The sequence below is a fragment of the Scyliorhinus torazame genome, chromosome 9, assembly GCF_047496885.1.
Source record: "Scyliorhinus torazame isolate Kashiwa2021f chromosome 9, sScyTor2.1, whole genome shotgun sequence".
Classification (NCBI taxonomy): Eukaryota; Metazoa; Chordata; class Chondrichthyes; order Carcharhiniformes; family Scyliorhinidae; genus Scyliorhinus; species Scyliorhinus torazame.
Window position 1 is genome coordinate 68,365,674 of NC_092715.1, and position 15,297 is coordinate 68,380,970.

The following is a 15,297-nucleotide window of genomic DNA, read 5'->3' on the forward strand; positions in this document are numbered from 1 at the left end:
TAGAAACATAAGAGACATCCAGTTTCCTATATCCCAGAAAGCGAATGAACAAAGAAACAAAGGGATATCTGCAAATCAATTCAAATGGTATCAAGTTTCACATACTCGACGCCCATAGGTCAGCCTATATCCCTCCTGACCTGTTTGATCTATTCTGACTGGCTCACTTCCAATCCCTTTCTCTGGCCCCTATCAATGCAGCATCACTCTCATAGACACACCTCTTCCTGCTTTTTCCATGCGGTCTCAAATCCCTTTGTCCCTAACTGCCAGAATCAAAGTGGCTTATTTCTACATTACATTAACTAGTATCTCTAAAGTAACTATTTTATATCACATTCGTCATTCCCTCCTTTTATCATTCCATGATAACCGAACTATCCAATCCATAGCTACGGTTCCTCATCTAAAAGATCCGTCGCTGCATTTCCAATTCCTGTCTTAGCCCCCCTTCATCTGCCTCACCCTCATGGATTTTAACAGTTAAATTTTTTTTTCGGTGATTGGGGCGGTGATCTGATCCAGTGCACCCCGCATTCTACCCATCACACATTTAAGGATGGCCAGGCCCACAAAGATGCAGCCGATAGCTACCACTAGATACATGGCCATATTTATCAACCAGTCCTTCCATCCTCCAAATCCCCAGTTACCCCAAGAGCCAGGTTCCTGCAACCCGTCCAAGTGATCCCGTATGCGATCCATAAATTTAGTGATGTTAGCGGTCAAGTCCTGAACTCCCATGATACACTTGCCCTGTACTATGGCGCATACCCCACCCTCACGGGCCAGAAGATAGTCAAGAGCATACCGGTTCTGCATTGCATACAACCGTAGCTGAGACAACTCCTTGGTTATTGCCCCGAGGGCTCCCAAGGTTTCATTTCCCAAGATGGTAAGGCCGCAAATAAAATAATTCCGATCACTGACAGCCAAGGAACCCCCCACACCTCCCAGTTTATCCAACTTTGAAATGCCATTCGGGCCGCCCAGCAATGCGGAAAGCCCTAGTCCCAACAGTGATATGAGAGACATTCGCCCAGCCACAGAGGAGCTGGAGGCCGGCGTTCAATGGAACGCAAGTGGTGTTGTAACAAACGCATTGGCCAGACGCCTGGGTGATATGGCACCTCCTGTCCGTACAGGTGGGAAACAGACATGTTATATTTGTGTCCACCTCTACCAGCAAACAGCCATATCCTTCACTGCTGAAGCAATTCTCGTACGACCGGGAATCCCTATTGGGAGTGAAGTGGCTAGGTATGTGCGCCCTCCACCGTCGCAGCCTATCGTACTGTGAATGGGAATTATCCCGAGGAAGGGGAAGGCAAATAGCCGGTGGTGCTGAACCCGGATCGTAAGGAAGAGTGACCTGATCGGGCAGTGGTTCGGAATGCTGACAATGAACCACCGTTTGGGGAGTGCCCCAAAGCGGTGAAACAGAAAATAACCTAGACACCGCTGCGGGGTTTGGGTAGCAGACAACCCGTCCCTGGCCATACAAGCGGTGGTAAATCTGGTAGAAGAGATTCATACTACCGGGGTTTTCCTCAGTTTGGCCTTTAATTAACTTAAGTGTATCTCCCGGTAACCTACGTTCTAGCTGTACTTCCCTTCTCATACGCCCCGTCCTCTCTCTAGTCCCTTTCTCTTTCTCATAGCCTCTTCCTACACTCTTCTGACAGCCTGATTTTACCTTTATTGTACCACTCTTAACACATCCAAAATCAAATTTACATGTATTCCAAAAACAAGGCAATGTCCATATAATGTTCCCTTCCCATCGCCGGGACCGGTGCAACTGCTTCATGACTCCTGCATTCTCCTTAACTTTGATGACCTTCCATGAGTCGATACCATGCCCTCGTATATGGGGGCAGCGAAGAACATCACCTTTGCATAGGTGATGTATCCTTGTAGATTGGTTGGGGCTACACAGATACATAATATTCCCCTTTTCCATGTCCATCGCCAATAACACGCCAAGCGAAGTGAGGCCAAATATCAGACAGATGATGCGTAGCCACTCCATCATGCTCCACACCTGTAAAATAGCACTGGAGAAGGGAGGCAGGTTAGTATCCGACCTTTTACAGTAGTGGAGATGGACTCAATTTACAGTGATGTAGGTGGACCCAAGCACTTTGCCCCTCCACTTTAACTGCTGTGGGGGTGGTAAGGAGAACTTGGAAGGGCCCGTCCCATCGCGGCTCCGACCCCTTCCTAGTCCAATTTTTGACCATGACATAACTACCGGGCTGGACTGAAAGTGAGCTAGGTACTGGGGGCAATGGCTGGTGAGCCGCGCGGACCTGGCCATGGAGTTCCTTGAGCACTTGCGTGAGGGCTAGAACATAGGCGGTCATTTCTTCAGTCATCTGATGAAACTGAACCAGTCTGGGAACCTGCAGGCTCCAGGGAGTTCTAAGAGGCCTGCCATAAAGAATCTCGGCGGGAGAGAGCCGGGCCGGTCCCGCAGGTGTAACCCGCAGCTGGAAGAGGGCAACGGGGAGCAACTTAAGCCATGTCAGTCCCGTGTCTGCTCTTAATTTAGCCAATTTAGTTTTGAGGGTCTGATTGTGTCTCTCAACCAACCCGGCCGCCTGCGGTCTGTAAGCACAGTGTAACTGCTGGCGTATGCCCAACTGGGAGCAAAACTCCTTGTTAATTTGTCCAATAAAATGAGGCCCATATTCAGAACTTAACTGAGCTGGTATACCGTACCGGGGAATGATTTCCCTCATCAAGACTTTAACCACAGTAGCAGCTTTATTATCGATAGTCGGATACGCCTCGACCCATCTGCTGAACACATCCACAATGACCAAAACATATTTGTAACATTGACACCTTTCCAACTCAATGTAATCCATTTGGAGCGTCTCAAAGGGACCACTGGGCAACGGGGTTTGCCCCTTCCCACAAGGGATACCTTTTCCGGTGTTATATTGCTGACAAATCAAACACCGATTACTGATACTTTGGGCCAACCCCTGCATTTTAGGGTGCCACCAAGTGTCCAGCAACAAATCACTAGTCCCTCGAGCCCCACAATGAGTTGCAAAGTGTACACATTCAATGACATATAAAGCCAGCACATCAGACATACAAGTCTGATGTGCAGGCGTGGTCCATAAAGAGGAAACAGAATCATATGTACAACCTAACCGTTTCCACATTTGTTTATCACTCTCAGGAGCGTCCTCCTGTAACCTTATGATGTCTTGGATGGTTGGCATTGACTTGTCAGAAGCAGACATATTTATAGTAGATCGTTTAGTCTGACTTAACATCTTAGGCACCATCACTTGCTGAATTTGCGCGGCTGTTCGCGCTGCACGATCTGCTCGTTCATTACCAACGTCAACTGGGGTTGTACCATTCGTGTGGGCAGCGCATTTAATAACGGAAATCTGTGCTGGCATAAGGAGGGCCTGCAGTAGGTCATTAACTAAACCCCGGTGCGATATTTGACCACACATAATCATGTCAGGTTGTTCTGACGAAATGTCACTCAAATCGCCCCTTATTGTGGTAGTTTCCTGAATCAAGGCTAAACATTCTTGACCAGGCGCGTCCTCATGGACAGGGGGACCGCTAAGAAAACAGGCTGGATTGATAGTGGTACAGTATTTAAATGTCAGACGTGGATTGTTCAAAAGGTATATCTCATACCTATTCTGACGAGCTGCGGTAAGATGCTGACCATTCGCCCCATATCCCTGGCATGGTACTGGTCATGGACCTGACGTGTAATATGAGGGCTTACCGAAGCTGACTGTGGCCATAAATGTGGTGATATTGTAACAAAATCGGCTGTACCTTCTTTTCCCGTGACTGTGGCTGTAACCTTGACTGGCCATTCGGTCTCAAGTAATGGCCGGTATTTGTCCTCCAACTCCCTGTTTCGTCCAGTTCTGTCATAGGCCAGGGTAACGTGATGCAGTGACTTTTCAACGTCTAATGTCCACCACTGGGGGGTGATAGAAATATAGCACTGTTGTCTCATCCTCCTCTTCACTGATCCACCCACCCAAAGTCACTATATTGGGGCTCCTGCTGGTAAACTACCATTTCTGCCGCTTGTTGGGGTCGCAGATCATCCTTTTTCATTACATACTCAGTCTTAACCTTTGTAACTGAGCGTCCTTCTTGGCCTACACCCTCCTTCCAGTAAAATCTGACTGCCCTTGCCATCTGGGAAGGGTCGTTCTCTGTCCAATTCATGTTATTACATTTCACAGCAGTAACCAAAGAAGGTGGTAGGCAATGCATTAACATAGCACAGTATTGAGGGGAATTCTGACCATTTTGATACAGCAAATCGCCTGACTGCCCCCGGTAGATTTCATTAAAACGCTCCAGAAATTCCTCTGGCTCTTCAGTCTTCCTAGGTTTTAGGTCTAAGATAACAGAAAGATTTATGGGCCTTTGAAATGTGCTATTCAACGCATTCAAGATCTGTGTCCTTCTTTTCTCTATTTGCTCTTTTTTTTTTAAACTTAAAATGTTTGAAAATTCAAATTGAATTACTGCAACTTGCAAGCTTAGCTCTGATCTCAACTCAGAACTAAATTTACAATTTGCTTAACACAAACTTGTATAACATTTACAACTTAATTATTTCTTTATCTTAACAATTTTTCTTTTAACAAGTTTTTTTTCTTTTACATACACATAAGTATTAGCAAAATCAACTATCATCTCCAGATTGACACTTTTTAAAATGGTGTCCATGATCTTCTTTAAGTTTCTATTAATCTCCAGATAAAATGAGATAAACCTTATTTCAAGTAAGTAAAACTTAAGATTCTGGCAATTTCAATCAATTGCTTTCGAAAATAATAACTTTTATCAAAGAGGTGGAGAAACCCACTGGTTTCCTTTAATTAATTCAAAACGTAACTTTGCTGGTGTTCACTGACTCAAAGGAAAGGTATCCGATTACACTACAGGCTGCTGCTGTTATCTCAAGGCCTGAGTGAGAAGCACTGTCTGTTTTCAACTTCGCCTGCTGCTGTTAACCCTTTGAGAGACTTCTGCTTCAACCAATATGCAGCATTCCCCACAATCTCAACTAGACCTCGGAACTGCATTTTTCGCCAATACAGTCCAAGGAGACAATTTTAGCTTAATCAACTATATATTTAAAACACTCACACATAGAGTTGAACCATCTTCAGATTTAAAAACAGTTATACTGGACTGAACCTTCATCTACTGAAGTCACATCAGCCCCTGAACCCATATAATAGACTGAACCTTCATTACTGAAGTCACATCAGCCTCTGAACCCTTATACTTGGAATTGAATCATCATTTGAGATGTCCCATCAACCCAAAACCCTAACCCAAGCCGAAACAACAATATGAAATCCCATCAATTAAATTGCTAATCCCCAGACTGACCTGTGATTTCGTCGAGTCGGTCTTTCTGTGCCAACCGCGAGTGACCAGACTAATCAGACGATAAGAAGAGGGGAACAATCAATGCGCGGTCATTTTCCAGTTCTACATTGAGGGCCCTTTGTTCCCCATCCTCCTGTTCATAATCAGTCTAATTCTGATTTCGCAGTTGGATCAGGACCGCCCTGAGAAATCCCGGTTTTCGGCACCAAATGTCGATTCCCAAATTTCTTTCTCTGTCAGTCTGGCCTCAATAAAAGGTGAGATGGATTTGCACGTAAAAAGAAGTTATTTATTTAGCTTGCAAGCTTGATTCATTTCATAGACACATAAGAGACATCCAGTCTCCTATATCCCAGAAAGCGAATGAACAAAGAAACAAAGGGATCTCTGCAAATCAATTCAAATGGTATCAAGTTTCACATACTCGACGCCCATAGGTCAGCCTATATCCCTCCTGACCTGTTTGATCTATTCTGATTGGCTCACTTCCAATCCCTTTCTCTGGCCCCTATCAATGCAGCATCACTCTCATAGACACACCTCTTCCTGCTTTTGCCATGCGGTCTCAAATCCCTTTGCCCCTAACTGCCAGAATCAAAGTGGCTTATTTCTACATTACATTAACTAGTATCTCTAAAGTAACTATTTTATATCACATTCGTCACCTTTTATGTGCAAGCTCTGACACCTGTTGTGCCTCCCACAGGCAGCTCAGGCATTGCAGTTCATGAATATTGGGCCACTTTCCTTGTCAACCACAACCCAAAGGTAACCTGATCGAAAGGCTAATATGCCATATGGTCACACCAAACCAAACTCCAATCCTGTGCTAGATCCAGCCTGTGTTAGGGAAGGAGGAAGTCCCAGTCTAGCGAGCCCTTATTCCCAGAATAGCCCCCGTACATATTGGATTAGGAGTTATGCAGCCAACAAAATTTACCACAAAAGAAATTCCCAAATCAACAGGTGTCCCAAACAACCAGATGGCTGCTGCTTTTCAGTGAATTGCCACAGACTCCTGTCAGCGCCTGTAGAATGTCTCTGACACTTCTGAGAAAATCTGATGCCCTGACCCTGCTGTTATTTCGGATAAGAGGCGCATGGGGTTGTGGGGGGTGGGCATTGGGGATGGGTGCGGCACTTTAATCTGGAGCAGTGTGTGGGTTTAGATATGGATAGGGAATGTTAAGGAAGCCAAAAATGTGCTCCAATGTGTCACCTTCTGAGTATAACTTGGTCGCATTTAGCTGGTTGCATGTAACCCCCTCCAGAGAGGCAGGTCAGCAATTTAAATGTTAATTACTCAATAGTAGATACTTCAACCAACGTTCAAATTGAACAGCACGTACACAGGTTTCCCCGGCCCTCTGAAACTCACCATTGAAACTAAGGCAATTCATTAAAAGTCAGACAAATATAGCAATAAATACTTAATGCTCACAGGTGCTTACAGGCGCTAAACACAGAATGCAAAATTAACTTTCGTCCGACTGCAATGATGGCAACAGAGCAACTTTGTGCTGCCAGTTGTTTCAAATGAATTCAGTGTCAAATCAGCGTTAACTGGCTGGATGCCAGAACAGGGGGCTCATATCATGACTGGCGAGCATCAGTTAAAACAGTCTGGAATGCTGAAAGAAAACTTGAATTCTTTGAAAGGGTGATGCACGATCCATGACCACCAAAGCGAGATTGTAGTCCAACTGAAGGCTTTAATAAGCTAGATGTTTCCCCCAGCAGCTCAGGTACAGAAAGAAGGCTGCTGGGGCGGCACGGGCTCTTATACCCCACCTTGTAGGGCGGAGCTACCATACAGCTTGACCAATAGGAAACATACAATATCTACCAATGGTGTTCCAGCTTTACCAGGTACCGTAATACCTCTACACAGACTACCACATTCACCCCCTGTTAAAAAAGAGTCCGGCGGGGGTGGTGGCTTTATATTACAAAATGGTAACGTGGTAGAAATTATAGTTATGGAGGTACCGTAATACCTCCGTACAGTCTTATTGTCGTACTATTTACAGATTCACAATTAACTATATACACTTTAAAGTAAAGCAATCAATCGATCGGGGGCCCTGGTCGTCCTCTGTGATCGTCGAAGCTCTGGTGGTGACGCCGGTGGAGGCTCGGGCGTCTGCGGCTCCGGGAGCGTGGCCTCGATCTCTGTGGCAGCTTCGACACCCCTAGACGGCGCTGGTGGGGAAAACGGTTGACCTGGGAGGGGAGCGTCTGCGGGGTGCGTCGGTGGGTGGGGGGGCCTAGACGGGGCCGGCGGAAGGACCGATCCTCCTGGGAAGGGGGCGGCTGTAAGGTGCACCAGTGGGGGGGAGGGTAGGACTGGTGGCTGGGGTGTGTGTGGGGATCCGGAGGGCGCCAGGTCTCGTAGGGAGACCGTATCTTGCCAGCCGTCGGGGTACGCCACGTAGGCGTACTGGGTGTTAGCGTGGAGAAGATGGATCCTCTCGACCAACGGGTCCGACTTGTATGCCCGCACGTGTTTTCGGAGCAGGATGGGTCAGGGAGCTGCCAGCCAGGTCGGGAGTGAGGTCCCAGAGGAGGACTTCCTGGGGAAGACAAGGAGACGTTTGTGAGGTTTTTGGTTGGTTGTGGTACAAAGCAGTGACCGGATGGAGAGGACGGCATCCGGGAGGACTTCCTGCCAGCGGGAGACTGGGAGATTCCTGGACCGTAGGGCCAGAAGGACGGTCTTCCAGACCGTTCCATTCTCCCTCTCTACCTGTCCGTTACCTCGGGGGTTGTAACTGGTTGTTCTGCTCGAGGCGATGCCCTTGCTGAGCAGGAATTGACGCAGTTCGTCACTCATAAAGGAGGACCCCCTATCACTATGTATGTAAGCGGGGAACCCGAACAGTGCAAAGATACTATGGAGGGCCTTGGTGACGGTGTTTGCGGTCATGTCGGGGCAGGGATGGCGAATGGGAACCGGGAGTACTCGTCAAGCACGTTCAGGAAGTACGTGTTGCGGCCGGTGGAGGGGAGGGGACCTTTGAAGTCCATACTGAGGCGTTCAAAGGGACGGGAAGCCTTTATCAGGTGCGCTTTCTCTGGTCGGTAGAAGTGCGGTTTGCACTCCGCGCAGATTTGGCAATTCCTGGTGGCTGTCCTGACCTCCTCGATGGAGTAGGGCAGGCTGCGGGTCTTGATAAAGTGGAAGAAGCGAGTGACCCCCGGGTGGCAGAGGTCCTCGTGGAGGGCTCAGAGGAGGTCCACTTGTGCCTTGGCACATGTGCTGCGGGACAGGGCGTCAGGAGACTCATTTAGCTTCCAGGGACGATACAAGTTCTCATAGTTATATGAGATACCACCGCAAGATCTTATAGTTTTTTATCTTGCCCCGCTGTGCATTATTGAACATGAAAGCAACCGACCGTTGGTCAGTGAGGAGAGTGAATCTCCTGCCGGCCAGGTAATGCCTCCAATGTCGCTCAGCTTCTACTATGGCCTGGGCCTCCTTTTTGGCTGAGGAGTGGTGGATTTCGGAAGCATGGAGGGCACGTGGTCACGGGTCTGCCCCCTTGGTTGAGGGTGGCCGCCAGAGCTACATCAGACGCATAGCTCCCGACCTGGAAGGGGAGGGACTCATCGGTGGCGTGCATCGTGGCCTTTGCAATGTCTGCTTTGATGCGGCTGAAGGCCTGGCGGGCCTCTATCGACAGGGGAAAAATTGTGGATCGGATCAGGGGACTGGCCTTGTCCGCATAGTTGAGGACCCACTGGGCATAGTAAGAGAAAAACCCGAGGGCCTTGGAGCAGTGAGGGAGGGGGAACTCCATAAGGGGGCGCATGCGTTCAGGGTCGGGGCCTATAACTCCATTTCGCACTACGTAGCCGAGGATGGCTAGGCAGTCGGTGCTAAACACGCATCTATCCTTGTTATACGTAAGGTTAAGGATCTTTGCGGTCTGGAGGAATTTTCGGAGGTTGGTGTCGTGGTCCTGCTGGTCGTGGCCGCAGATGGTGACATTATCGAGATACGGGAACGTTGCCCGTAAACCGTACCGGTCAACCTTTCGGTCCATCTCGCGCTGGAAGACCGAGACCCTGTTAGTGACACCGAAGGGAACCCTTAAGAAGTGGTAGAGCCGCCCATCTGCCTCGAAGGCAGTGTACTTGCAGTCATTAGTGCGGATGGAGAGCCGGTGGTAGGCGGACTTAAGATCCACCGTGGAGAAGACCTTGTAATGCGCGATCCTGTTTCCCAGGTCGGATATGCGGGGAGAGGGTACGCATCCAGCTGCGTAAACCTGTTGATGGTCTGACTGTAGTCGATGACCATCCTATGCTTCTCCCCGGTCTTTACCACCACTATTTGAGCTCTCCAGGGACTGTTGCTAGCTTCAATAACTCCTTCCCTCAGTAGCCTTTGGACCTCTGACCTAATAAAGATCCGATCCTGGGCACTGTACCGTTTGCTCCTGGTGGCGACGGGTTTGCAATCCGGGGTGTAGTTCGCAAACAGGGAAGGCGGATCGACCTTGAGGGTCGCGAGGCTGCAGACAGTGAGAGGGGGTATAGGGCCGCCAAATTTGAAAGTTAGACTTTGGAGATTACACTTAAAGTCTAACCCGAGGAGTGTGGCCATGCAGAGGTGGGGAAGGATGTAGAGCTGGTAATTTTTAAACTCCCTTCCCTGGACTGTGAGGTTTGCTACACAAAACCCCTTTATCTCTACTGAGTGGGAACCGGAGGCCAGGGAGAGTTTTTGATTAACGGGGTGGACGAGGAGGGAACAGCGCCTTAACGTGTCGGGGTGTATGAAGCTCTCCATGCTCTCAGAGTCGATTAAGCAGGACGTCTCATGCCCGTTGATTAGTACTATTGTTGTAGCAGTTGAGAGTGTTCGAGGTCGGGACTGGTCCTAGGTCACCGAGGCTAATCGGAGCAATTGAGTGTTCTCTTCGGGTGGTGTGCGGTCAGCTAAGCTGGGGTCCTGGGAGTCCATCCAAGATGGCGGCTCCCATTGGTCGCACATGGCTGGGGGTGCACAAAATGGCGCCGCCTATCCATCGCATGTGGCATCCGCGGGACAAGATTGCGGCGCCCGGGGGCCGCACGTGGCCCTGGAGGAGGAAGATGGCGGCGCCCGCTGGCCGCACGGGGACCGTGGAGAGGGTTGTGGTGGCATTCTGCATTCACCACCGGAGACCGCAGCGACCGCACGGGCCTGGCATACCACTATGAAGTGGCCCTTTTTACCGCATCCCTTGCAGATGGATGCGTGGGCCGGGCAGCGCTGCCGGGGGTGCTTGGCCTGCCCGCAAAAGTAGCAGCGGGGCCCTCCGGGGTTGCCAAGCCGCCTTGCAGCACAAGCTTGTGGGGGGATGGGAGATGTCTCGGGGTCTGCTGCGGAGGGGTTCCACGCTGCCCAGGGGGCTGCCGCGCGGTCGGGAACGTAAGCGCGGGCGTTTCGGGAGGCCTCATCCAGGGAGCCTGTAAGGGCCCATGCCTCCTTGAGGCCTAGGGTGTCTTTTTCCAGCAATTGCTGGCGGATTTGGGAGGACTGCATACCTGTCACGAAAACGTCCCGGATCAAACGTTCTGTGTGGTCGCTCGCCGAAACTTACGGGCAGCTGCAGTTTCTCCCCAACACCAGGAGCGCACGGTAGAATTCTTCCAGCGATTCACCAGGGATTTGTCGCCTCATTGCTAGCAGATGTCGGGCGTAGACCTGGTTTACCGGGCGAATATAATGTCCTTTTAGCAGCTCCATTGCTGCATCGAAGTCGTCCGCGTCCTCGATGAGGGTGTACATTTCTGGGCTCACCCTTGAATGCAGGACTTGCAATTTCTGTTCTCCCGTGGGTGTGTTTTCGGCCGTTCCGAGATATCCTTTAAAACACGCCAGCCAGTGCTTGAAGATTGCCGCTGAATTCGCCGCGTGGAGGCTGAGTTGCAGACACTCCGGCTTGATTCGGAGCTCCATCCTTTTAAATCTAGCTTATTAAATTGATGCACAATCAATGACCACTAAAGCGAGGTTGTAGTGCAACTGAAGGCTTTAATAAGCTAGATGTTTCCCCCAGCAGCTCAGGTACAGAAAGAAGGCTGCTGGGGCAGCACGGGCTCTTAAACCCCGACTTGCAGGGCGGAGCTACCATACAGCTTGACCAATAGGAAACATATGGTGTTCCAGCATTACCAGGTACCATAATACCTCTACACAGACTACCACAAAAGGAGGTAAGTTGTGACTGGAGCAGTGTTGGGAATCTTGCGGAAGCCGTATCTGACCTGAGAAAGACAGAAGAATGGCAAAATATTCTTCAGCGGGCTCCAAGATCTTTGAATATTGAATTAGAGGCTTTGGTGAAGTAGGTGTGAAGAAGAGATGGCCTGCCTGCACCTCAGGTTGGTGTGAAGAAGAGATGGCCTACCTGCACCTCAGGTTGGTGTGAAGAAGAGATGGCCTACCTGCACCTCAGGTGAGGAAATCCTTTAGGCACACACAGTAGGATTTAGTAGCCATAGTGGCAGTGATAGGCAACCTAGGCTAGTGAGTGGGCCGCTTGAGTGATCCTCTTTCATCCCAGTGGGCAACAGATTGAAATCAGGCTTGTTGACTAACCAAGACCCCATGAATATGATTGGATACATTTAATACACGCTGAATGTTTCAAAACAAGTTATAAACAATGCTTAATCATTCATATATTAACAGAACCATCATTGACTTCAAATGGTAAAAACAGAAGAATATTTACACTTTGGACGCAGAAGGAGCGCACGGCTCTCACAGTCAATGTTGTGAGCAATCAGCACGCACTTCACTTCACTTTCCCTTGCTTTATGTATGTATCACTTCAGTCATACCAGTGGGAAAAAAAACTACGTGGATGGAAACCAGCGTAATGTGGCAATCCCACACGTAGGCAACGGTCAACAAAATGCCTTGTGGGCCGCACTCGAAACCCAAATGGGCCGCATGTGGGCCCAGGGCTGCAGGTTTCCCTCCACAGCATGGTGCTCAATACCGGAAGTCAAACTTTGAGGATGTAGTGCAGCACTGCAAGACGTTCAGTGACTGCCAAAAGTGGTCAAGGTCAGTGACTGCATCTCCAATCGCAATATTCTACCAACTGCACCACTATCCACAAACATTGCTCGAATCACCACCTTCCTGACCCTCAACCACCAGCCCCCCCCCACCCCCCCCCCCCCCACACCCCACCATGTTCCTTCCCCTCATCTATCAACAATTTATATTAAACAGAATTTACAGCTGACATTCATACGCTACTCTGTGCCCTGACACGCTTAACACTGGTGTCAGCCTCACACCCATATCTCACAGCTTACACGCACTGAAACTGACTGCCACATCAGCCAAACAGATAGTGTGACAGTCACTGACAAGCTGCCTTCTCTCTTGCAGGATAAGGTAACACACAATAGGAGGTAGAAGGAAGTAGTTGTAGGGGGAACAGGCCAACCTGCATATCCAGATGTCCTGCCCCTTCCCAATAGAGGAGATAGTGCTGACCACTATTGGGATGGCTGTTGCTGAGCGAGCAGTGGGGTTGGAATCATTAAACGTTTCAATGAAGTTTTCAATTGAAGAATCATTAGTGGCGGCACAGTGGAATAGTGGTTAGCACTGCTGCCTCACAATGCCAGAGACCTGGGCTCCATTCCAGCCTTGGGTGACTGTGTGGAGTTTGTACGTTCTTCCCGTGTTTGCGTGTGTTTCCTCCGGGTGCTCCCGATTTCCTCCCACAGTCTAAAGATGTATAGGTTAGGTGGATTGTCCATGTTAAATTGTCCCTTAGTGTCCCAACAGTTTTAGGGTGGTGGTGGGGTGGGGGGGGGGGGGGCAAGATAGGGTGCTCTTTCAGAGGGTCGGTGCAAACTCAATGGGCAAAATGGCCTCCTTCTGCACTGTAGGGATTCTAAGTTGACAATATCCTTATACTCCTTATACCTAATCCTTCTTCCCACCTCCACTCTGTTCTGATTTTCAGGCTGCAGATGATTTGGGCAGTAGCCTCTTACTTTGGCTCCTCCTTGCATTGCAAACTTACACTTTGCTTTTCACCTTTCAGATATCCAAGAAGTGTAACTGATCAAGCAGTGAAGGAAAACAAAGAAGGCAGTGAAGATTGGGATGGGGAGAACGGCGGCATAATGTTAATGTCAGTGGTCTAGTAATCTAGAAGACCATACTAATGCTCAATAGGGTCAATTGGGTTCAAATCCTACCATGGCAGCATTGAAATTCAATTGATGTACCTGTAATTGAAAGCTAATCTTGGTGACTGTCATTGGTTATCGTAAAAATTAATCTTGTTCACTAATGGGAAATCTGCCATCCCTTACTTGGTCTAGTCTACATGTGACTCTTGACCCATAGCAATGTGGTTAAACCTTAACTGCCCTCAGAAAATGCCTAGCAAGCCACTCAGGTCATGGACAGTTGGGCATGGGGAGTGAATGCTGGCCTTGCCAGCAACACCCACGTTCCATGAAAATAATTTTTAAAAACTGTCACTTGATTTTACACTTGCAGCTCCAGCTCAGAGATGGTCACTGCATCTAATTTAGAGGAAAGCATACTGGTGTGGGACACTGGAGTGACCTGCAGCCAGGACAGGGTCATGCAGAGTCCAGTTGCCAGTTAATCGGAGGGCAAGGTTTCACACAAGTTCTGCTGCAGAGGACACAGATGAGCACATGGATAGGGCAGTTTACAGGAGAAGGCTGATGGGCATATACAGTGCTCAGTGCATTGGGAAACCTGCCAGAAGGTTATCAATCTCAAGGAGCGTTAGTGGGGTCCAGCACTAAATTGGCACAAGGCTTTATGTCGAGCTTTAAGTCTATTTATTCCAGCATGAAACTGGTGGCCAACTCCATCCAAACATTAAACAGTCTGCACTAAAACAAGCCATGGCGCAGTGACTAATGATCGCCTCCACCAGAGTGCTGTAGTGGAAGCTGAGACCAAGGCAATATAGTGTAAACTTGGTGCCATGCAAAGTCAGACGGCTGCCAGCATGGCCCTGGATGAAAGGGCACAAAGAGTTTGCAGAGTAACATAGCAGTTCAGCAATCTGTCCTCCAACAGATTACTAGAATTGCTGTGTCATTACCCCTGGGGCAAGGCAGTACCACCATTTTCCAATCCTGCCACTCCTCCAGTGGTGAAATGGTGTAGTCCTGAACCGGGCCTTCTAGCTGCTGAATGCTGTCCTCAGAGGCCTTCTACAGTCTCGTCTGCTGAAAATCAGCAAACTTCCACTAAGCATGCTGCAGCTAATGGGGTAGGGAGGGATCACTAGGATAGTCACACAGAAGACAGGCACTAAGTTGATTTTTGTATGCAATGTGGAATAATTTCACTTATAAATTTTGTTTAGAATTTTAATTTTGTGGTGGCTTTATTTTTGTATTGAGGCCAAGCAGAAACTGATATTGAGTGGCAAAGAGAAGGTAGATTTGCAATGACTGGCAGTGAATTGGAATGAGTTCTTCACGGACAGCATGGTCAGACAGCAGCTGACTAGCTTGCATCCTCGCTTCCACTTTTCTCTCTTCCTCCATCATCCTCCTATCCTGAGGTCACCCGTAGGTGCGAAGGGCTGTCCACACATAATGGTTATGCAGCTTGCACTAAAGCATGACAAACCTTGTCATCTGCTCCACCAATTCCTTCCATGCTCCCTGAGGGTGGTTGAAGCAGCAGGAGCATTATTTCAGCATATCATTGTTCTGTTCTTTCACATTTCATGTGGCAACACAGCCTTCATTGTACACATGCTGTGCACGGGTGTTGCGTATTGCTATCGTCAGCCATGTGGTCAGTTGATAGCCCTTGTGGCCCAGTATCCATCGTTTACATTGGTTCAAATGCAACGAGCACAG

General features: G+C 48.9%; 1 protein-coding gene across 1 annotated transcript in view; it reads left to right on the forward strand.

Annotated features, from left to right (window-relative positions):
• LOC140430112 (uncharacterized) overlaps positions 1-15,297 on the forward strand; it is a 122,681-nt gene that overhangs the window by 38,131 nt on the left and 69,253 nt on the right. The gene's annotated exons all lie outside the window — the stretch shown is intronic.